At 38.0% G+C, this 23,822-nt stretch overlaps 1 protein-coding gene across 38 annotated transcripts in view; it reads right to left on the reverse strand.

Moving 5' to 3' along the window:
• LOC136834094 (heterogeneous nuclear ribonucleoprotein R-like) overlaps positions 1-23,822 on the reverse strand; it is a 711,768-nt gene that overhangs the window by 342,824 nt on the left and 345,122 nt on the right. For 19 of the 38 annotated variants that reach the window (XR_010851700.1, XR_010851697.1, XM_067096559.1 and 16 more), the window contains exon 1: positions 22,484-22,619. The exons of 1 other annotated variant lie outside the window; for it this stretch is intronic. The gene's annotated coding sequence lies outside the window, so the exon portion shown is untranslated. Of the gene's footprint in view, positions 1-7,134; positions 7,209-19,211; positions 22,620-22,712; positions 22,786-22,961; positions 22,981-23,822 lie in introns of those variants that run through there. 18 more of the 38 variants (XM_067096368.1, XM_067096450.1, XM_067096528.1 and 15 more) reach the window with 14 other exon arrangements.

Raw genomic sequence — 23,822 nt, forward strand, 5'->3', positions numbered from 1 at the left:
GCATTTTGCACTACGTAAATAATCATATTGTTCATTTAGCATAAAATCTTTGCATTTCATATACTCTTTATGCTGTATGCACAGCTTATTGTTCTTTACCATTTAGAACCAATAAGTTATTATAGGATGCACAGGGTTTATGTGTGCAAGAACAAGTTTGTATAATCAGCATGTGTATAATACTCTGTTGCATAAGGTGTTCGTGATTATCCAGTTTCAGCTGATGGATAGGGCTAAGGTGTAGAGTGCTTTGCTTCCTTGTATTCCACTCTTGGTTCAAACAGGCAATTGCAGAGGCCACAGGCCTTAGTTAACTACAATTTGCATGTGACAAAGAAGCTAATGTATACCTTAGTTTAACCAGACACTGAGCTGATTAGCAGCTCTCCTAGGGCTGGCCCGAAGGATTAGATTTATTTTACGTGGCTAAGAACCAATTGGTTACCAAGCAATGGGACCTACAGCGAGCAATGAATTTCTATCACCAAAAATAAATTCCTCTAATTCTTCACTGGCTGGCAGAATATTATAGCTGAAATACTAGAAAGATGAAATTTGTTGGCAGCAATATGAATGCAAAATTTGGTAAGAACAATGAAGGTAACAAGAATGTAAATGGGTAAGGAGGGTCTGGGAAAAACCTCCAATAAAAATGTGGTGCAATTTTGTGCTGTAAATAATCAAGTTATTGTGGTGCAGATAATCTAGTAATTGGAAGTAGTTTTTCCAACTGCAGGCAATAACAAACACACATGGACTTCAACAGGTGGCAATCTTAGAAACAAAAACGATCACAGTTAATAATGAGAAAAAGAAAAAAATGTTAACGAATATTAGTATCAGTATATTCAGAGGAATACCCGGTACTGTACATGTAATGTTGGCAGTGAATACCAACTTGTCATTGCTACACTAAACTTAAATTAGAGAACCCCTTCACCACCCCACCACAAATGCTAACCGAGTACAGTAAATTTGATACAACAAGCCTCCTCAAAATTTGCATCATAAAGCTTTTGCAAAAGAATGTCATAGATTTGCACTTCTGGAAACCATATTTGAGGAGCAGCAGACAATCAATGAGGACTGGTTTAACATGAATAGGGTAGACCAGAGCAAAATGTACATTTAGACAGTTTACAGGTAGAAAACAAACACGTAGAACATCTGAACGTCTTAAGTATTCATGTCTAATGAAAAACAAGAATATTTGGACAAATAAGGCTGGATGATTATATCAAAGCCATGCATTCAGGGAGTGTAGGACAGCCCACAGAATCATTGAAGAAACATCTGTGGGAGAAAAGAGGAATATATACCCATTACTGTACTAGGGGGGAAGGGGTAGGATAACATCAGAAAAATAAAGACAACACTGGCTGGAAACGACCAGACCATGCTTACACGTCTTCAAAGTTTTGACAGTGAGTCAATAACAAATAAATTTACGAGATCGAAAACACCAGGTTATGATGGAAGAACTGCAGAGACGATTTTGGCTGAAACTGTTGTGACACCTCTAATACCAAAGCTAATAACCAGAATCAAATCATTTATAAAAAGGAAATCTGACTTGATTTTGTAATTATCCAGATATTTCACAAACATTTTTTGTAACGAAAATATTCAGCATGCTTTTGTTCAATACTTGGAAAAGAAATTGATAAAATAGCTTTTACAAAATGAATAAAGTGGTTTTATAAAAGCAGGAGATACACGATCAAATATCTGCAGTAAAGATGTAGGTGTGCAGCAAAGCATGGAATTTTAAAATCCCATTCTCATAGGTTTTGTTGATATCAACACCCGAAAACCAATATAATGGAACATCTTGCATAACAAAAGCATTCCTTTTAAATATGTACAGCTAACAATTACCTGGAGAGAAGTAGACACAAGGTAATGTTGAAGGGGTCTTGCCAGGTGAATTTGAAGTAAATAATGGGGTGCTAAAATGGAATTTTATTCACCTACAATGTTTGCCCTTCTCATAGATTCTATGATGAAAAAAGATGAAAGAGACAGTCTTGATTGAAGTGCTAACAGAAACTAGACAGACTCAGAATATGCAGGTGAATGCATCAAATACTGTATCTAGGGTTAGGAGACAATATAATTCTACAAAGACAAAATTAATGAGGGCAGATGACTGCATTCCATGGCATCAAAAACATCCCAAACTTGCACACACTCCCTAATTCTGATCAACAAATTTTGAAAATGAAAAGTAAATAAACAATGAAATAAAAACAAAGCTGCAATATAACAAGTTGAAAGTTCAGTTTCAGTAAGTGCTCTATTACAATAATCAAAATACTACACCAAATTGATTATTGTACTTTTTCAGTTTATTTACATTTAAAAATACCTTTTATTTTTCATATTCACTGATTTTAACATTTAATAGGCATTTCTGAAGTTGACCTAACAGTGAACTAAAAAAAAAAAAAAAAAAAAAAAAAAAAAAAAAAAAAAAAGAGAGAGAGAGAGAGAGAGAGAGAGAGAGAGAGAGAGAGAGAGAGAGAGAGAGTACAGTATATGGTACTACTTACACACAGATCGGCAAGCTGATGTGGTACCTCAAGATTTAGGAAGATGGATATGGGTTTATCTAAAATAAATGAAAAACCTAACATGATAGGACATATTAGAAACACTGAATAAACTAGTACTGCTCAGTTAAATTTAACTGATTTATGGGGGCAAGTAGTAAACTTCTCATGGTGCCTGTTAATCCTGACGGAGACCAATTACTACACAACGAGCAACACCAGAATCTTCTGTGGGGTGGTAAAAGGATAACCCCATGGCCCCTAAGATGTCGAATCTGTGGGTCATGAGTTTCAATGCAGAAGGAGTCTCAGCTGCAAAACTGGAAATTCTCAGCAGTCTTAAAGTGGACATTTTATGTCTTCACGAGACACACGAGGACTCAGCACCACCAAAAAATGCCATGCATGCATCTGGCAATCTACCAGCCAAGTCCCGTCCATGGTAGTGCAATATATACAGTATGTGAAGGAAAAAGCCTTTATCGTGAATAGTGCTGACCTATCAGATGAGGGGATGGAGATACTCCAAATAAGAGACCAAAAACATCAACATCGTGTCTGTGTATAAACCACCTCTTATACCATTTAAATGGCCTCAAAATCACAACCTGGGAAATAGGGTATCCTTAGTGATTGGAGATTTCAATAGCCACAACACTGACGGAGAGGCTGAAGAAGGATAGCTCTAAATAACAACCTAACCATTCTCCATAGTGCAAAAGATAAACCATCTTTTATGAACACAAGATGGAAGAGAGGACATAATCCTGACCTGGCATTTGTGTCTTGTTGTTGCTACCCAAACTTCGAAAAATCAGTCTGTGACCCAGTTCCAAAATCTCAACACAGACATATTGCTGTTAACATTAGACCAGTTATCAGAGCTCTTGGGTCTAAACCTAAACCAAGATTCAACTTTCAGAATCAAAGTGGGATTATTTCAAATCAGAGTTGGACGACAAGATAAATAACACTGATCAAGAACCAGACAACTATGAACTTTTCAAGAAACTTGTATGGATAGTGTCAAGGAAGCATATTCCAAGAGAAAGCAGAAATAATTATATCCCACGTATCACAGACCAAGGTAAAGGTATTTGCAAGATTCATACACAAGCATACAATTTAGACCCGTTTGCTCAAGATACCATCAAACTAGGAGAGCTTTTGTTGGCCTCTGTAGCCAACGAGAAAAAGGATAGATGGCAAGAACTGATAACATGGAAAACAATTAGTAAACTGAACTCGGATATGAACACCCAAACAAGAATAGCTGCGGTAACATCTAACGCAGCAGCAAAACAACTCTTACTTAATGGAAAGCAATATAACAAAGAACAAGGATATCTCAAAAGAATGAAGGACAAAATGAAACAATTCATGCAAGAAAATAATGAGGAGTTTGAACCATTCACTGTTGAAGAACTCCAAGAAGCCATAAAACACCTTAAACCTGGAAAAGCTGCTGGGCTGGATGACATTACATCTGAAATAATACTGCACTTTGGTAGCAAGACTAAATCATGGGTAGTGAAATTTCTTAAGAACTGCAAAAACATTCCAGATCCCAAAACTATGGAGAAAAGCTAAGTTGTGGCCTTACTAAAACCTGGCAAAGACCCAACGATCCCTAAGAGCTATCGGCCAGTATCTCTTCTCTGCATCTTAAACAAACTGTATGAACGAATGATAATGGCCTGCATATCTCCCACAGTCGAAGAACAACTGACACCAGACCAGGTTGGCTTCAGGGCAGGAAGATCATCTTGCTCTAAGGTACTTAGCCTCACTCAGTATAATGAGGATGGCTTTGCACTTGGGAAAATCACAGGGGCAGTATTTGTTGACCTAACAGCAGCCTATGACACCGTGAACCACAGGTTGCTTCTTTTGAAACTTGCCAAAGTTATTCGCAACCCAAGCACTGTGCATATCATCCAGTCACTGCTGAGTAACAGACTTTTCTTTGTCGAAATGGCCGGCAGGAGAAGCAGATGGCAAAATCAGAAAAAAGGCCTCCCACTAGGGTCTCTGTTGGCCCCCATGCTTTTCAATATCTGTACCAACGATCAACCACAGTTTAGAGATATCCGTAAATTTATATATGCAGATAATCTGTGCCTAGCCATCCTGTCAGATTCATTTACTATCATTGAAAGCAAATTATCTGATGCTTTGAAAGATCTTAATGAATACTACAAGCAAAACTTCCTAAATGCCAAGCCATACAAAACACAGGTATGTGCTTTCCATCTTAAAAACTACCAGTCAAAAAGGGAGTTGAACATCTCATGGAACGATAAGAAACTGAAGAATGATAGCTTCCCCGTCTATTTAGGCGTTACATTAGACCGAACACTATATTTTAGGGAGCATGTAAGGAAAGTAAAGAAGGTAGCTAACAGGAATAACCTCCTTAGCAAACTTGGCAGTTCAAATTGGGGAACAAAACCTCAAAGCCTAAGACAAACAGCTCTGGCACTTAACTAATCCACTGCAGAATACTGCTCACCAGTCTGGGAAAGATCATGTCATTCCCATAAAGTTGATGCCGAACTCAATCAAGCATGTCGCATAATTACTGGTGCCTTAAGACCAACACCCCTTCCAGTACTCTATAGATTGGCAGGCATTAAAACACCGAACAGCCCATTCAAAGACCAAAAAATATAAACGAGAATGATGAAAGGCACCCACTCTGTGATCACTAGGTGGTTAGACAAAGATTGAAATCCCGCAAGTTTTATAACCACCACCAGCCTCGACCCCAGGGAGTCAGCAACTTACCGCCTAGAACGCTGGAGAGAAACTGACCACTGCCCACTGGGTGAGGCCATCCAGAGCCCATGCGAGTCTCTTCCCCATGGAACAAAGCTAGAGTTGGAAGGACTAGAGACAATCTTCACAAGTGGGGTCTTGCCCCCTCTGCTGAGTGCCAGTAGTCATCCCATCCAGACAATGGATCACATACTTGGTGGGTGTGAACGTGGGCCAATCTGTACAGATTTGGACCTCTACAAATGTAATCAGGCCGCTATGCAGTGGATACAATGTTGGCGCGATAAGATATGATGATGAGCTGATTTATGAAAATTTGGAAACAAAGTTAAGCACTGGGGGACTTTTAGCCTCTCAGCGCTTAATTAAACTTTGTAAAAACGTGACAAACTTGACATTCCAAATGGAAACAAATAAAAATAAAGGAAATTCAAACATTAAGAAATTTGCCTACCAAAAATATTACAAACTACAAAAAAAAAAAAAAAAAAAAAATTTTCAAAATATATATTTTGATTATGAATAGTTACCATTTGTGAAAGTATCACTAGAACATGTTTCAATTACAATAGTCCTACTATAATAAGATTTACTTATACAGAAATGAATGACACCTTTTTTTAAACTTTTGTTTAGTCACTAACCAACAAGTTACTTTCTGGACTGCCATTCATATCTTGAATTGTTCATTAAGCTGGTTTTTAACGTGTTGCATGATTTCTGTTGATGTGTACGTTCCCTAGTTAACTATAGTTGTGCAACATTATAAAGAATTACTTTGGATGTTATAAAGGTATAATGAAGAAAATAAAACTTAGAATCATGCAACATTCAGAATTTAGTATTTTTCCTGGCTTTGAAAGTTATGAACTTGGAGAGAATTTCGCAGGAAGAGTCTGACATCGGAAGTTCATAAAGTAATCAATGCACACTGCCATCTATTGACAAAAACACATACTAAACATTTCCCATGGGGGGGAGGAAATATAGAAAACAAGAATCCATCAAAGAAGTTAAATCAGGGAAGGTAAAAGTAATGCAAAGCAAAATTTTAACTTGTGACCCTATTCAGAGAGAGAGAGAGAGAGAGAGAGAGAGAGAGAGAGAGAGAGAGAGAGAGAGAGAGAGAGAGAGAGAGAGAGAGAGAGAGAGAGAGAGAGAGAGAGAGAGAGAGAGAGAGAGAGAGAGAGAGAGAGAGAGAGAGAGAGAGAGAGAGAGAGAGAGAGAGAGAGAGAGAGAGAGAGAGAGAGAGAGAGAGAGAGAGAGAGAGAGAGAGAGAGAATCTTTGGTGCCAAAAAATAGGGATGAAATATTTAGATAAAAGGACTAGGAGCTGGATCTTTCATGCATTTAGAAAAAATTACATCAAGTACAGACAGAGTTGAAACTTTAAGAACTAAAAAAAAGTAAATAGAAAATTGCAAATGAAAGTCAGATTGTAAGTCCAGTATAATCTATACTGCTTTTTGGACAATACCCATGATAAGACAATGAAAGTGTACTTATGGGGATGGCTTGGAGATGTCCTTCCCTGGGACAACAGTATGTGAGGAAACGAAGACCCAGACCTGCTTAGATGACAAGGATGCTCAATTATGTATCTTATCTACACAGAGGCCTGGTACAGCACATACCCAGCCTAATTGCTGGCTTTTAGGGGGAGGTAGGACAGATTCGTCTGGAACAGTATAGCCTCTTGAGAAAGGGGTGGGCAACAGCCCTGATAGAACACAAAAATAGACACAACCCTGGATTTCACCGCCTTTGCTACACTGCATAATGGCATGACAAACAATCTACTTACTGCATCTAGGGAGTGGGACCACCAGCCTCAGCATACCCCTTCCCCCCTTTTTTTCTTTCCTTTACCACCTGTGGCTGGGAGAAAAGGGTTGGGAAATTACAATTCATTGCAATATACTGTACTCTATTGTTGCCAACAATGCAATAACTACAAATATAGTAAGGCTAGAGCCTTATGATGTTTTCCGAGTCTAACTGGACTTTTATTTCAATCTTCAATAAAATGCAGTCTACTTGGCTAGCAAGGATAAATATGAATATAAAATTACAATTTGCATGTAATATAGAATTGTTGCATGAAAACTCAGGAACAAATGAGAGGTAGTCCCAACCCTTCAGGTGTCTAACTAGTTAAGGCTAGAGGTAGAAGTGTCTCCAGAGTGAGATCTTGATCTGAGACCTCGCAAAGGGCTCTTATGGGTCTGGGTTAGGATGCAGAGGATAAGAGCCATATCCAACTCCAGAAGCCAAGGCTCCGAAAGTGGGTAAAGCTGTTCCAAGTTCCTTACATGTAAGAAAGACTCCAGTGGCAAAATAGTCTATAATCCCAAGTTAGAAGACCTGGCTAAAGGCTGAAAGACAGTCTTTCACTATGGACAGAGGGGAGTCTGTGTCACGTTAAGTGATGGTTTTGTGGGAACTGCTGGTTCCCCGCTCGTTCCCTTTTGTGGATTGCTGCCTCCTTACCTTCAAGTTTTTTTTGTTTTGATGCTTTCGTGGTGAGCTGCCGGTTTTCTGTCGTCAGTCGGGTCTGGTTGGGCAGCGAAGGTAGCGGCAGTGGCAGCAGCAGCAGGCAGTTTTTGGAGTCGACGTTGGTCGAGTTTTTGAGCAGCAAATTGGAGCACGGCTACGAAGTGGAGCACGACGTAGAGGTGGAGTGTGACCATGAGTAGTCGTGTGACCACGAGCTGCTCATCTTTGATGACAGCGTGAGGCTGTCCTGACGTCTCCATCGGGGTATTCTGGTTTGTGGGGTCTTGTCCCTGTTGTGCAGCTGAGGGCTGTCTTGGTGACCCGATGGAGGACGTATGTTTGGTATTTTTTTTCTGCCTGCTGCTGTTTATTTTTGCCTCTTTATTGTTTAAAGCTACTTTTTGTTTATAAAGTTAATTGTTTAACTTGCTTTTGTTTGGTGCTGCCTTTTGGCTTATTTGTTTGTATTTATGGTTTATCTTTTTACCAGACCTGACTCACTTGTAAATATTATAAATAAATTAATATTAAGCTTATTTTATTGTTTTTGTTGTTTTCCCCTCCTTTGTTTGTTGCATCTGCCGTCAGTCATGACAGCCCCGTCCTGAGTATGTTAAAGAACCTGCATAACGGCCCACTCGGGTCGTTACAATGGCGACTGTGACAGGGCGGCTCTGTTTTGGCTGGCGGGTTGTTACTGGCATTGAGGATCATGAGTAAAAAAAAATAATCTTATTTTTTTTTTCTTTTAGGTGGGGAGGTGTCACGTTAAGTGATGGTTTTGTGGGAACTGCTGGTTCCCCGCTCGTTCCCTTTTGTGGATTGCTGCCTCCTTACCTTCAAGTTTTTTTTGTTTTGATGCTTTCGTGGTGAGCTGCCGGTTTTCTGTCGTCAGTCGGGTCTGGTTGGGCAGCGAAGGTAGCGGCAGTGGCAGCAGCAGCAGGCAGTTTTTGGAGTCGACGTTGGTCGAGTTTTTGAGCAGCAAATTGGAGCACGGCTACGAAGTGGAGCACGACGTAGAGGTGGAGTGTGACCATGAGTAGTCGTGTGACCACGAGCTGCTCATCTTTGATGACAGCGTGAGGCTGTCCTGACGTCTCCATCGGGGTATTCTGGTTTGTGGGGTCTTGTCCCTGTTGTGCAGCTGAGGGCTGTCTTGGTGACCCGATGGAGGACGTATGTTTGGTATTTTTTTTTTCTGCCTGCTGCTGTTTATTTTTGCCTCTTTATTGTTTAAAGCTACTTTTTGTTTATAAAGTTAATTGTTTAACTTGCTTTTGTTTGGTGCTGCCTTTTGGCTTATTTGTTTGTATTTATGGTTTATCTTTTACCAGACCTGACTCACTTGTAAATATTATAAATAAATTAATATTAAGCTTATTTTATTGTTTTTGTTGTTTTCCCTCCTTTGTTTGTTGCATCTGCCGTCAGTCATGACAGCCCGTCCTGAGTATGTTAAAGAACCTGCATAACGCCCACTGGTCGTTACAGTCTGTCTAAACAAACATACAAACAAAGTCTAAAATCTATTGAACAATACTCCAAAAGAAGAGACCCAGTATACATCAATCACAGATGACTAACTTTCCCTGATACATAATAGCCAAAGACCTCCTGGGGAACTTGGACATCATCTGTATTGTCCTGCAGGAAAAGCCTCCCTCTTATATGAAATGTGGTAAAGTGGTCCAAAGCAGCCTCAAATGATGGGTCTCCCAGACCACCATGAAACACACACACCTGCAGGTACTCGAACAATGCCACTAGGGAAACGAACCACGTACAATAATCAGGGTCCCGAGGAGAGTTCAACAAGCACACCTGGGCCTCCACCTTTGATGAACATATACTGCTCACCTACCTTATGTATAAACCCTCCCTGGACTACGCCAAAGAATAATGAGCAGTAGGGGTGGGAAGAAGTGCAGGAAGTCTGGGAGGGAGATGAAAAGATTTGTGGTATCGGAATTAATGACACCCTGGCCTCCCTTTGCAGGACCTACCATGCAGAAAATACAAAATCAGTAGAGGTCCACCAGCACAGGGGTCATAATGCAGGTACAGGGCCACCCACGTCACTCACCCCAGTTGTTCACTTTAAATTGCTTTCATATGAGTTTCTAAAATTCCAACAAGACACTTATGAAGGGGGGAGCACACATCTATACCCAACGACAGCTGAAGGGTGCTGGCTTAAGGGGGAAGTAAGCATGGATTCCTCCCTCCCCCAAAATCACCCACCTCTCTTTAATTAAGGAGCTCGTTACAAAGTTTTTGAGTGTTTCCAGTTCATGCTGAAGAATATCATTATGAGTCATGTTTGTATTCCTGCTGGAACCAACAACTTTTTAAGCATACATAAGCAGAATGTCAATTTTAAAAATCAGTAAAAAAGAATTTGGAATATCTTTGTTGTTTCCATGGAGTTTAAAAATTTTCTTGGAAGGCCATTATTCAAAAACTACGTATGCTTAGGGACTTAAAATTCGTGTTGGCAAAGATACATTCCTACAGAGCATTTTAGGGAAACTGCATGAATTGGAGAACTGAAAAAAATAAAAAGCAATGCAACAATTAACCTAACAACAAGCACAAACAATATCTAACGGTCACCACCTCCCATATCACACCTATCACTAACCAATGAAGAGGCTGATCATGACTTCGGGATTCACAGTAGCAGCTCATAAGCCCCCAACACAGACAGTGAAGATGATTTTTCTAATTCTGAAGCAAACCATTGATTCAAGCATCGCACTGCCAAGTGACTGGGCAGTCACCAGTAAGGAAGGGGTCCATTTACTTTTCATTTACCCAAAGATATGAAATTTACTGTTCAGGATAAGGAAAACCCTGTGGTTTTTTGAGAAGTTTTTTAATGATGAAGTCATGGAGCACAATGTAACAGAAACCAAGAGATTTGCTAAGAAGTTTCTAGATGAATGTTTAAAACGTTTGCCTAGAAATTCATGCGCACTAAAATAGTATACAAATGTAAACGCAATTATGCTATTCATTGCTCTACTGGCTCAATGTTTCATGGAATGGCATATACATGCAAAAAATATTTTTTTCCCTTATATGTTTCATTCATGCAATCTTTATGAAATAAAAATGAAAAATAAATTTGTCTGTATTTTCTTATCCTAATTTACTTAATATCCTACTATATTTACACAAAAAACCCTCAACATGAAAAAGAACAAATAATAAAACATAAACACTAGCGTAGACCAAACGACCATTCTGTGAGCAGGAAAATGTGACGACATGGAAGCGGCGACACCTCCCTTAAGTGACACTTTACAGGTTAAACCCTTAAATAATGTTCAACTGAAGGATATTGACTATCTTTGCTAAAACTTAATTTATATGAATGTTTCTCAGTCATTTTACTGTAAATCTGTTCCTTTGGACTGGAAAAAAAAATTTTCCTTTAGAAACTCCTATCCCACTTGACAAAGGCCTGACTTGCAAGTTCCATCTGGTTTGGTTCAGAACACAATTTCCCATGTTAACCTCATCTCTCTCATTGTCAAGAATGTTGCTTGGATCTAAAATGGCAGAGTTGTATAATGTATTGTACATCTCTTCTGAGAGTCTAGTCTTATTTGAGACTTCTCAAGTAACCTTGTTTATAATTTTTTTTTTTTAATTCTGGTAGAATTAAATCTTGGGACATTACAAGGCCCTCTTATCTTATGGTATTTGCTACAAAGCGCAGTGCTGGTTGGTTTCTTAATCAATGGTTTTTTTCCCCTTCACAAAGAAAATATGACACACAGGTGTCATACTGCTTTCACCTTCTTTGCCTAAATGGTAAACTGTACTTCTGCATACCTTAGTTACTGCTATAATAAGCCACACTGCATGGCCAAAGGTTTGCACAAGCCTGATTTTTCTTCTCCCATTGGAAATGTGTGGACAATTTGCATCTATTCTTAACTAAACCTTGGCTTTATTTTTTACTTAACACACATATGGGGCAATGTACATGCCATATCCATGACTTTTCTGTACTTATAGTATTAAAGGCTAAAGCAGATATTAGAAGGGCAACATCTCTAAGGGGCTCCATGTTGACAATGAAAATAATAACTACAGTGATGTTACTGCACCAAAGCACATTATCTAGAACATGGCGTCAAATAAATTCTTCAGACCATCAAAACCATCAAGATATCCTTGATCACTCAATTAAACCCAAGGCAACATACTCAACACAATACTAAGAGTAATACAGTAATTAAAATTCAACTAAAATGGTAATGCTGAATATACTCAGTCCATAGCAAAATAATATAAAACTTAAAAGACCTTTCTCATCAATTCATTCATGCGAAAACAGGTGGTAATAGGGTCACATCTTGCAACTCCAAAAAAAGGGAACTTCCTAGCACAAAGTTATCCAAAGGTTCCAATAAACAGAGTACAGTAAAAGCTAGCTAATCCAGTGTAATTAGGAGGAAAAAAAAAAAAAAAAAAAAAAAAAATAAATATATATATATAGGCTATATATATATATATATATATATATATATATATATATATATATATATATATATATATAAACATATGCATTACTCAATGTCTCAAAAAGGTTGGCTAATTTTAATTGCATTAATTTCATAAAGCTAAGCTATTACCATTGTGTTAACAAAAGAATTATGCATTATATACTAAATGGCTGAATGACCAAAGCACTTTCAGCCACTCAGTACTCCAAGCAAAAATATCTACATATATATATGGAGAAAAAAAAAAAAAAAAAAAAAAATACTGGTACATATTCCAATAATCTGAGTACTGTACTTCATTCATGAACCTGCTTAAGCAGTTTTGTGCATTTTCTCTCAAATTATAAAGATACCAGCCAATTATGTTGTATCATTAGACCTGCTTAAAAGGAGTCTCCACTTTGCAATTAATACCTAAGGGCAATATGTATCCTTAACCCTCACAGGCCAGCCAATATATACATTAACAGAATCCCATGACTAGGCAAACTTTAGGGGCTGCCATAAAAAAAAAAGCACATCAGTGCTCACGGTATAAAAACTAAAAAATTTTCTGTACCTGCCAAAGGAAGTTGTGTGTGAAAATTTCCAACCCAGCACTGGGCCTCTTTTCCAAGGCACTTGTAAAAATTACACAATTTTATTGAGTTATCCATTCTAATATTTTTGTACTTTCGCAAAATTACAATTGCAACTCACATAATATCGTAAAAGATGAGAACTTAAACCAGCAACAATCACCAGAAGTACTGGGATGGGGAGATGTATAGTACCTTTTAGCATTTTACATGTTCCTTCTAATAGTTTTTGTACTTCATTTTGAAAAATTACTGCAGCTCACATATCATAAAAGACAAGAACTAAAACCAGTATAATAAGCCCTTAGTATATCTACAGGCATATATATATACATGTGCGGGGACTGAGAGATGTAAGACACCCTCATACAATCTCAAAACTACTCTCCCTTGATCCAGAGCTGGGGCGAGTGCTGCCATAGAGTCATTTATGACCCAACCAAGGGATCTGCACATAATTCGTTCAAATATCATGGCGCACAATAATGCTTATCGCATAATATGCCCCAGCTACTACAGTACTCTGCCATTATTGTGTCTGCAGTTACTTAATGGATGGTTGAATGGACTCCAAAGTTATGATGAATAAGTAAAGCCATCCCAGCTAACTTGCCACTTTCTTTTTTCTTTTGCAAAAAAGTAAAATTTGTTCAAGTTACAGTCTCTCTATCTATCCTCTTTAATTTCTCATTTCCAACTATCTTTGCACAAGCTGATAAAAAAAAAAATTCAAATTAATACAGGATTCATGTGGATGAAAGAGGACCAGGCAACAATGGAGGGCTATATGTAAAAAAAAAAAAAAAAAAAAAAAAAAAAAAAAAAAAAAAAAATATATATATATATATATACTTGGCATTTTCCATTTTACCAAAATAATGTGGCTACATTGGCCTAGCTTACATGTATATGAAAATTTATAGTATCTAGGTAACATACACTTGGCTAATTTTATGAATGCTAGCCTAGGCTAAGTAATAATAATAGCTATTGTCACAAAACACTTATGCATAATAAAGTTTAATGAAAAGCCTTTAAAGTAACACCCTCAGTTTTGTTTTCCACCATTTTTTACCCCAATTTTTTTTTTTTTAAATCAGGGAAAAAAATAGTCTTACACTGGTCATTTAAGCTGGTCAGCAGCAAATGTTAAAAAGCCTTAAAAATGCTAAAATCAATGAAAATACATGCAAAATCATATAAAAGGTATTAAAATATACTTGTACAGTAAAAAATCACTAAAAAGCTTAAAACAATTGAAAAAAAAAAAAAAATTATATATGACTTAGCTGTGTCATACATAATCATTTCCAAGGTTCATCAATAAAAATACAAGAAATTAAGAGCAAAGTCACACAAAAAAAATTTAAAATATATATAAAACATAGTATTATACTAAATAAAAATAAACTTGTAGTTAAATAAATAGTCTTTATTTGCATGTTCAGCTGTAATGGATACAGCATTCTGTGAGCTTGCATAATGTTATTTTCAATGTCCCAACTATAATTACTCCACCCATGGCCTCAAATAAGTTCTTAGCACTAGTACCAATGAGTAGGTAGCTATGATAAACCAACTTGAAAAGGATGCTAACACTTATCATACTCTTGATTTGATAAAGATGATGGTACTGAAAATCACTCTTTAAAACATGGATTTCTGCCCATGTCAATGAGGAGCACCAACATCAACAAGAAAAAGAAGAGAGATATGATCTACAAAGTAGTGGAACAAGGTTACAGACTCCATATTTCCTGCCACAGTGGCAGAGATTGTAGGGCTACAGTCTCTTCCACAACAGATGTTCAATGGGGATCAGACCAGTCTTGACTGGAAGAAAATGCCAAACCATTCATGTGTGTCCATGTAGAAGGCTATGCCAGGCTTCATGGTTGCAAAATACTATTTGACAGTACTGTTAGAAGGCAATTGTGTGGGCAACTTCAAGGTAAAGCAACTGTTGGTGTATCGTGCACAGTACCCTCGAATGCTGAAGAACATCTCAAAGCTTTTCTCCCAATTATATGGATGCCTTATCACAAGGCTTGGGTGAGAGTTATTATTTTTGAGAACTCGTTCTTCAACTATTTCATACCAGGAGAAAAGTACTGTATACTGTATGGACAAAGGCATCCCCTTTAAGCTCCTAATTTTAGACAATGTTCCCGCCTACCAATAGAATCTTGTTGATTTTCATTCTAATGCCATAGTTGTGTACCTACACCCCAAAAGCCACCTTTGCCTTGCAACTAACAGACCAGGGGATCATTGCATCTTCAAGAACCATAGTACACCTTATGCAGAGGTTTAGGCAGGCTGTAGATGCAAAAGATCTGAATAACAAATTAAGATTCTGTGACTTTTGGTCGGGATACATCTACAAGGCACTACTGCACTGTCTGGAAGAAGCTGTGTCCTCAATTTATTCACAATTTCAAAAGCTTTCTTGTGGTGGATGTGTACAAATCCTTGTCACACTAAGCTACTAGTTGTACATTGTCTTTGAGGAGTTTTCTCTTATTTGAGGCACACAAGCATTCCCTGACAAAGATAAAACCAAATACAGAAACACATGCTTCACTATCAACAAGGTGTGGCAAACCTTTGGATTCATGGAGCAACCCCTTGCATTGAATGCTTTGCCAACAATATGGGGGTAACACAACTTAACTGTTCCTTATAAGATGCTTTTGAATGAAAAAGTCACTCTCAATAACTTCATGTGGAGGCCTGCAAATCTATAAGAAAAATTCAGCCATTGTCAACAAAGTAGTCTCCTCCACTTTCTTCTCTGCCAAGGGAGTTTCAACATTTTTTGTAATTTAAATATATAATATAAAAAGGGTAAAAATATCAGATTGTAGTAACATGTTTCAAGGTATCTAGGTCATCTTCAAATAAAATGAGGTATTATAAATTCAGAAAAAAATTCAAGGATTTTTCTTCATAATTAAAATTCATCATGACAATCAAAAACAGTAAAAATGTTTAACTATTGAATGACGTATTACATTACCAATGTTAAGTGTTGCTTACTGGGGTTAATAGGGTGTCTAGTTTATTTTTAAAGGTTTATGTCATTCACATTTTTTTAAAATTTAAGCATGTCTTGGAATGAGACGACAATGAAAAGTGCTGTATATCCGTAAATGATTTAGATATATATACTGTATATATATATAAAAAATAAGTTTTTCTTCCAACATTTTACATAACTGCAAGGCTAAGTAAGCTGATTACATGTAAACAAAACGATCATAATTATTCATTCTCTCTTCATTAATTTTATAGATTGTGTGTTAAATTATCCATAGTGTAAGCAAGTGTTTTGAACCATTCTATTTATGCTTTTTAAATCCTGTCCATTTTAAATGTTTTGTATATTTTTGTTTACTTACATAATTTTTAATATTTGGAGAAGGGCATTGTTCAGGTCAGAGACAATGGTCCCCCCTTATTTTTCCCTTTCAACAGTATTCAATTACTTTATTTATTGTACAAATTAGTTTATCTAATTGTTTCTAAGTTTTCGAAATTCTCAAACTTTTCACAATTTCAAATATACCCCAGCTAAACTATCTGGTAATCCAGTATTTTTCTGGATACAGTAATCTTAAAATCTTGATGAAAGAGGTCCATTTTGTCAAAGTTTTCTTAGAATAATTACAATAGGGATTACAGTACAAAAATATATAACATTCTCATTATCTGGAGTGTGGGGCACTGGATCGCAAACCCAAACCAGGTAGAGTAGCAATAGCCAGTATGAAATGAAGACTGCTAAATGTCAGGTTAAACAGGAATATCTCATTGCAGTACAGCCATTATGACTGATGGAGAAATGCAGTGGCACCAACAAAGAGAACAGGGTAGCTTCTACATTAGGTGTGATGTCCAGCAGATGGCCACATAATAACTGACCTGGAACAATTATTTAATAAGCTGGATTAGGGACAAAAACTAGTAGGAAGGCCAAGATAACCAACGAAATATAGCAGAGTACACAAATACCTAAACTTTCAGATGGAAAGTGCACAAGGCATGTCCAACTCAACAAAACGAAAATCACAATCTCCTTTCAGTAACTTGTATTTTTCCCAGGTATAAATACCAAACCCTTAATGCAGGAGTATTTCTCAACATGAGCTGTATTTTGATAACAAGGTACTCTAGTTAACTGATAGTAAGTGGTTAAGTTGGGAGAATCCACTACTTATCCGTAGGCATAAAGCACCTTTTATCACTAAGGATTAAGCAGGGTGCATGAGATGTGACTGATAAAGGGTTTGGTTTGTACACCTAGAAAAACTACAAATTACTTCAAAAAAATTTGTTCCTATGGGAGTAGAAATCATCACCTATAATGTAGGCGACTCACTCCTGAGGCATGAGCTTAGTTTCTCAACTGACTGGCAAGCTGAATCTCCATCTGGAAATGGCATGTACCTGGTAACAATTTTGGACAAAAGAGCAATGTCTGTAACTCATATATACAACCTATTGTAAGGATGCACAGTTGATAGGGCCCTGGACCAGACCAAGACATATTTGAACACTCACTCTAAGAAAACTTTGGAAAAAGTATACCTTAGTTTAACCAGGCCACTGAGCTGATTAACTGCTCTCTTAGGGCTGGCCCAAAGGATTAGACTTATTTTACGTGGCTAATAAGAACCAACTGGTTACCTAGCAAAGTGACCTACAGCTTATTGTGGAATCCGAACCACATTATACCATGATATGAATTTCTATCACCAGATATAAATTCCTCCAATTCTTCACTGGCCGGCAGGAGAATCGAACGCGGGTCTAGCACAGTGCTAGCAGAGTACGATATCAATCCGTCCAATGAAGAACTAAAACTTTGGAGATCAAGCACTATCCTAATGCTACAGTGGACCCCCTCCACTCACGAATTTCTTTGTGGAACATGCATACACATTATTTGTGGAAAATTCACCTAATTGCAGTATTTTTCATAGAGAAATATTTCACAAATTACTATTTTCATACAATTTTCGTGACTAAACGCACTTTTTGAGATAAAACTATTAAATTATTCAGGTATAAGCATTTTTAGAGGATTTTTTTTTTTTTTTTTGGGAGGGGGTTGAACTATCAAAATAGGCAGTTATAAGCATTTTTAATATTTGCGGGGGGTAGTGGTACGCATCCCCAGCGTATACCAGGGTTGACTGTATAGGGTAGCACAGTTTGGCAATCAGCATCAGGGTCAATTATCAAATCAATTAATTCCAATAAGTTTTACCCATCACCCCACTAAAAATAAAGGAATGAAGGGAGTTACAGTATACCTTAAAGGCCAAAACTCAACAACAGGATGACAGATTGTGACGTCTTATATGCATTGTGGTCCATCCAGCATGTAAGCGTCCTGACTGTTACTTGAAAAGGAAGGAGGGAGAAAGAGCTCTTGCTAGGCAGTTACCAATGTGCTTAGGAGACACAGCACTACAAAAATATCTAATTTGACAGCTCTATGAGGGTGAGGGAACAAGATAGTCTTTAGTATCTTGTCAGAGACTGAATACAGTATCCATAGATTACTACAAAATCATGAACGAGAACTAGAGGAATCCCAGCTCCCTGTGAGCCAAATACGATACCAAAGGCTGTGCAACTCATGAACTCAATACAATGGTAAAGCTAACAGAACAAGTACTGACAGATCTTAACCAGAAGCCTCTCCCAAGGGATCATTAGTTTGCAAAATCACCACCAATATCTGAGGAAATATTGTCAACTTCTCTATAAAACTCTTCCAATAAAAGCTTAATAGGTGGGCTTTCACCACTATCAAGACAGATGTATAAGCCTTTTATCACATATTGAAGGAATATACATATTATTGCTTCGTCTCAAAAAGTTGCTATCTTGCAGACATGTTTTTAGAAGTTTGCTGATATATATAGCTATTATATCTAAACACTTCAACTCTTTCCTTCTTCCTTGTTTGGAGTTCTGTTCTCAGTGGTCCTCAGGTGCTGACTCTGAACCAAAACTCTGTCATCAGTCATGTTTATTTTGGCAACTGTAACTGATGACGTGGAATAGACATATGGCAAGTTCACTATGTTTGTTGCATAAAATATAATACAATAACACCCTTCCTCTGCACTGTTCTGTGCCTGACCTTGCTGTTTTTGCTTGCAACACTAGGCAGGCTGCTACTGCAAACAGCATGTTGTTTTCTAGTATAAGGTTTAATACTACTAGGTTTGCTAAGAGTTTTACCTTCGCTACGACTAAAATAAGGAATAGTTTACCTAGTGTGGTTGCTGAATCCTCTGGTCTCCAAATGTTTCTACAAGGAGCAAAATCATTCGTGTTTATTGATGACATCTCCTGGATTCAGGTGTAATGGTTTATTTTCTTTTCCCTCTGATTTACTTATTTATCACCTTTTCCCATAACATGTCTCTCTGCTGGCTGAGTTCCCTTTGGAGCCCTCTTGGGTTTAAAGAAAGTTGTCTGTCCATAAAAGTTTTCAAAAGAGCATGTAAGTGCAGATAATCTGTGCTTTTAAGCCCTATTTTTCAAAGCTAAAGCTGTTTAAAGGAAGATCCGAGACATATCTCAAGGGATGCATCCTAACCTATCCTAGGGTGCAATGCCCTGACTTGGCAGTACATATTACCAGTTTCTTTTTCAATATTTATGATGAGAATCAATGAATCCTAAATGTATATGAAAAATCCTGTGCTCATGAGAATCAATGAATTCTAATTGTATATGAAAAACCTTGTGCTCAAGTATTTCTCATAAAAAAAAAAAAAAAAAAAAGATAAGTTGAGCAAATTCCATACAATGAAACCTGAAATCTTAGGCTAAATAGGTTTAGCCTAAGTCTTGATTGTATTGTCTAGGCACAACTCTTACCATTTAGCCTACATACAATCAAGTCAAGAACACAACCCCGTGGAAATACAAAAGTCATTCCAATATACACTTTTAAACTACATCAACCACTTCCAAACTGGTCTGGTTTGGGACAACAAACCTAAAGAACAGGTCTCCTTTTTCCACTTGCTCATAAATATATGCAAGAGAAATTCTTGCTAGCCACATTTTATATCAAGGGATTCTTTCATCAAAATTTAAATTCTTTTCTTTTAGTTTCAACTGTGGTTACTGTGTTCCAAATTACCTGGTATTTTACTTCCGTGTCCAACAAAGTCAACCGAGTAAAAAAAAAAAAAAAAAAATCTGGTTGAAACAACTGAGGGTCTGAATATATCCTTCAGGCAAACTCTGTAAGTCAAAAAAAATTATAATACAGTACATACTTTACATAATACTGCCCCCAAAAGCTAGTTATCAATCCTATACATAAGAATTCCATTATTAACTCTGGCTGTACAAATCCTGTAAGGACACACAAACCCTCAAGGCCTAACAGGAGGTTCTCTACATTCATGCATTAAAGATCGGACATGAAGGCTAAGAAGTTAAGATGACTATCCCAATCATGAAACCTAAAAAATATGCCACGGTTTTGGTTTTTAATTCATTAGTTCAGAGCAAGTGTATGTACCAATACCTAAGCTTCTGGATATATGCACAAAAAATGTTGGCTATAGGATAGGATGTAGGCCTACAATATTTGCTTGGTCAAAATGAGCGAACATCATAGGTAACTCAAAACTGAATTTAAATGTGAAAATATGTATAGTACCGTTCACAGCACGCAATCTGCAAGGAATTTCAAATAGCAAGGACCAAAAAACATACAACAGACCAGAGGGACAACTAAACAATATAATGTACACAGTGCACAGACTAGGCTACCCATTAACACAGCTTTAATGGCAAAATTTGTGAAAACTTGCAGGATATTTAAACATGAAAATAGTACCTAGGCTAATTCAACATCAGCTGTGAAACAGCAAATCAAGCTTACTCAAGAAAACTAAACTCCAACGATGATGATCGCCACAATGATGCCTGCCAAATCATGCCTTTGTTATATGCTTGAAAGCACCTAACTACCAGATCCAATCTATACCCGAGCCTGTGCTTAAATAAATACCTTCAACTTGAATTCTTGCCTACTATACCGCATGTAAAGCTACCATATCCTAATCTTCGCTAAAGTGAGGCTACAGACCTTGGTTACTAAGCCTATCCTCATATTTCTAGGCATTCCAAGTCCTACCCTGAAAGTAGCCTAAGATGGAGAAAAGCAAATGAAACTATTTCCTGTTACAATAACTCTGTAAGTCCACTAATGACTGCTAACAATTTACGCCTATAAGCCTGGTCTCCCTTACTCTTGGTCCAAATCCTTAAAACTGATCAAGTTATTTATCAGTAGTTAATGCGTAGCCGACATAGCGCATAGCAGATGTTACTTGATTAAGGTAATGGTCGAAATAAGAAAATGACACCGATGGCCTACGAAGTCCGATCCACAACTGGCATGTAAATATGGCCTTGAAATTTCCAGACAGTCCGCCTAGCACCGGGATATTACAGGCGTCCTGTCTAGAGTTTGTGCTCTTCATTCCTGTTTTATAGGAGGTCCAAGGTTAGGTCTTGACTACAATGCTTATGTGATGCACGTTAGGCTATTTTAACATACAGTGGTAACTCAATCGTCGTGACTTTACGGTTAACTTAACCAACAAGCAGTTCTATACGGTTACGACTGAAAACGGCTGTTGTAAGGCTTAACTATATACAGTTGATTGTGACAGGTACAACTGGATAACCTGATGACTAATTTACCTTTTCCTTCAATCCCTCACCCTTTTCCGCAAACCTGACAACCACAAGTGTATTTTCAAGCACATCGCTGATCTTTACCGCACAGAATTAGACTGCTACCTTTCACACTATTTCCTTCACAAAAAGGTTTTCATATTTTCTATATCATTCGTAAACCGTGAACACTGCGTCAACAGGTTACTCCATTATGCAATCAAATTTCTCCAGAATTTCTAATCACCAGAATTGGTCAATGGACAAATACTGAAGCTTCCTGTTGGCGTTCTCGCTCAGCGCATTTTTGACCTGTGCGTTCGCCGTCACATCACCAGTTACAAGGTCACTGACGTCTATATACGATTGTCATGAACGTAATCCTTGTGTGTACACAGACATGAAAGTCGTGGGAAGGCAAATGTCGAGTGACATTCAAACTAAATAAGCTTTTCAGCAGCTGTGACGAGACAGTCTATCTCTCTCCCGCCAAAACGTCCAAGTCACCGACAACGCCTACACTTACCGCTTCCTAAACGTCAAAGATGTATGGAAAATGACGACACTTGGGTCAAAATCGTCACTAAAATGCGACTTTGCTCGCGCGGGAGGCAGGATTGAGTACGGGTTAGGGATGAGATTCTGCCGTTGGTGTGAAAGAGGTGAGCGCCATGGCAAGGGAAAAGCCCCTACTACTGGGTTCTCACACTCTCGCTTGCTCGCTCGTGTCATTCGTCATTCCCTTCTTTCACTTACACGGACCCCTTCAGGCCCTCTTTTCCACATTCCATGCAATCCTCATGCACGGGGCTAAGCACCCAACCAGCTGTCAACTTACTCCAAAGCGCAGATTGGGCGAGATTTTGAAGGGGAGAATTTTACAACACAAACACAAATGGCCGGTTACACTGCAAATGGCGAACGAGCAACGTGCATTACTTTTGCACGGGGACTACTCAACGACGCGCACGGCCAGCAACGTTGCCATCTCTTATGTCTACCCTCTATTTGGTGGCCTTAATTCCATGGACACACTGTCCCACTTAGCATTCGTGTCTCTTACTTACTCCATGCATCCTATTCCTTTAAACTAGTATACATCAATGAGTATTGCTGTACATGGATTGAGGTACCTATATGGAAGAGTCACAACATCGTTTGATGTCTGGTTCCCAAAATGTGGCGGGAATTAAGCTATGCGTCACAAATGTGCTTCCCATTATGTGCCTATTTTAACCTATTATTCATAAAGGACAGGTATTCCTACTATTTTCAAAGTTGCTAGCATTCATGCGTTAGTTCAGCTGGGCCCTTACTTTTAAGGGGTCATGCACCCAAAGGCCGAAATTCATGAAGAATGTCCAGCAATCCTACTCGACCATAGTTTGTTGCCGCGGCGCCCACCTGTCGAAAGTGGTGCCGTCTGGTGGCGCCATTTGGCACTTCACCGCCCCCCACCATAATAGTTAACGCCATAAAGAATGGGAAATTCATTCTTGGCGTACAAACTTCATTCAGTTTCTTTACTTTCTATTATGGGAACATTAACCTATGCCAAAAATATTTCCCTGAGAGTTGTGAATACCACCTCCGGACATGCTAGAAAAAATTCAGACTTGACCTACTTTGACTTTGAAACGGAGGAAGGGTGACACTCGAATATAAAATCTTTTTTTTTCTTCTTAATCGAATATGTCATACTGTACATAGAAATGGCAACGATCTACCAACCGTGGTAAGTGTGTAGTAAAATATGAACTACATAAAAATCGAATAAAAGTAGTTCCCCTTGCAAAGGTAAAAGCTTACATAATATGAGCGTGTGTATGGTGTAAATGTGTATGAGTGCGCGCGCGTTTGCGCGCCCTGGTAATGTTATGGGCAACGATTATGTAACAGCACGCCATCACGTAGACTAGAACTGCAGTATGTTGTAGCAACATAAGTCGGTACTTCCGTTTCGGAAGTCTGGAAGTCAACCAAATGAATCGTATACTTACATCTCGCCCATAAAGATGACGTGTAACAAAAAAAAAAAATATGAGTATTCAATTGGTCTTTGTCCTTATTAAGAATGGGCGCTGCAGGCTGTGCTGCAATAGAACTCGAAGCCGCACAGGAAGCAAATGCATTCTTCATCTGGAATACCCAAGTGAAGTGGTCCGACGGGAGCCTTT

The sequence above is a fragment of the Macrobrachium rosenbergii genome, chromosome 4 (assembly GCF_040412425.1).
Source record: "Macrobrachium rosenbergii isolate ZJJX-2024 chromosome 4, ASM4041242v1, whole genome shotgun sequence".
NCBI lineage: Eukaryota > Metazoa > Arthropoda > Malacostraca > Decapoda > Palaemonidae > Macrobrachium > Macrobrachium rosenbergii.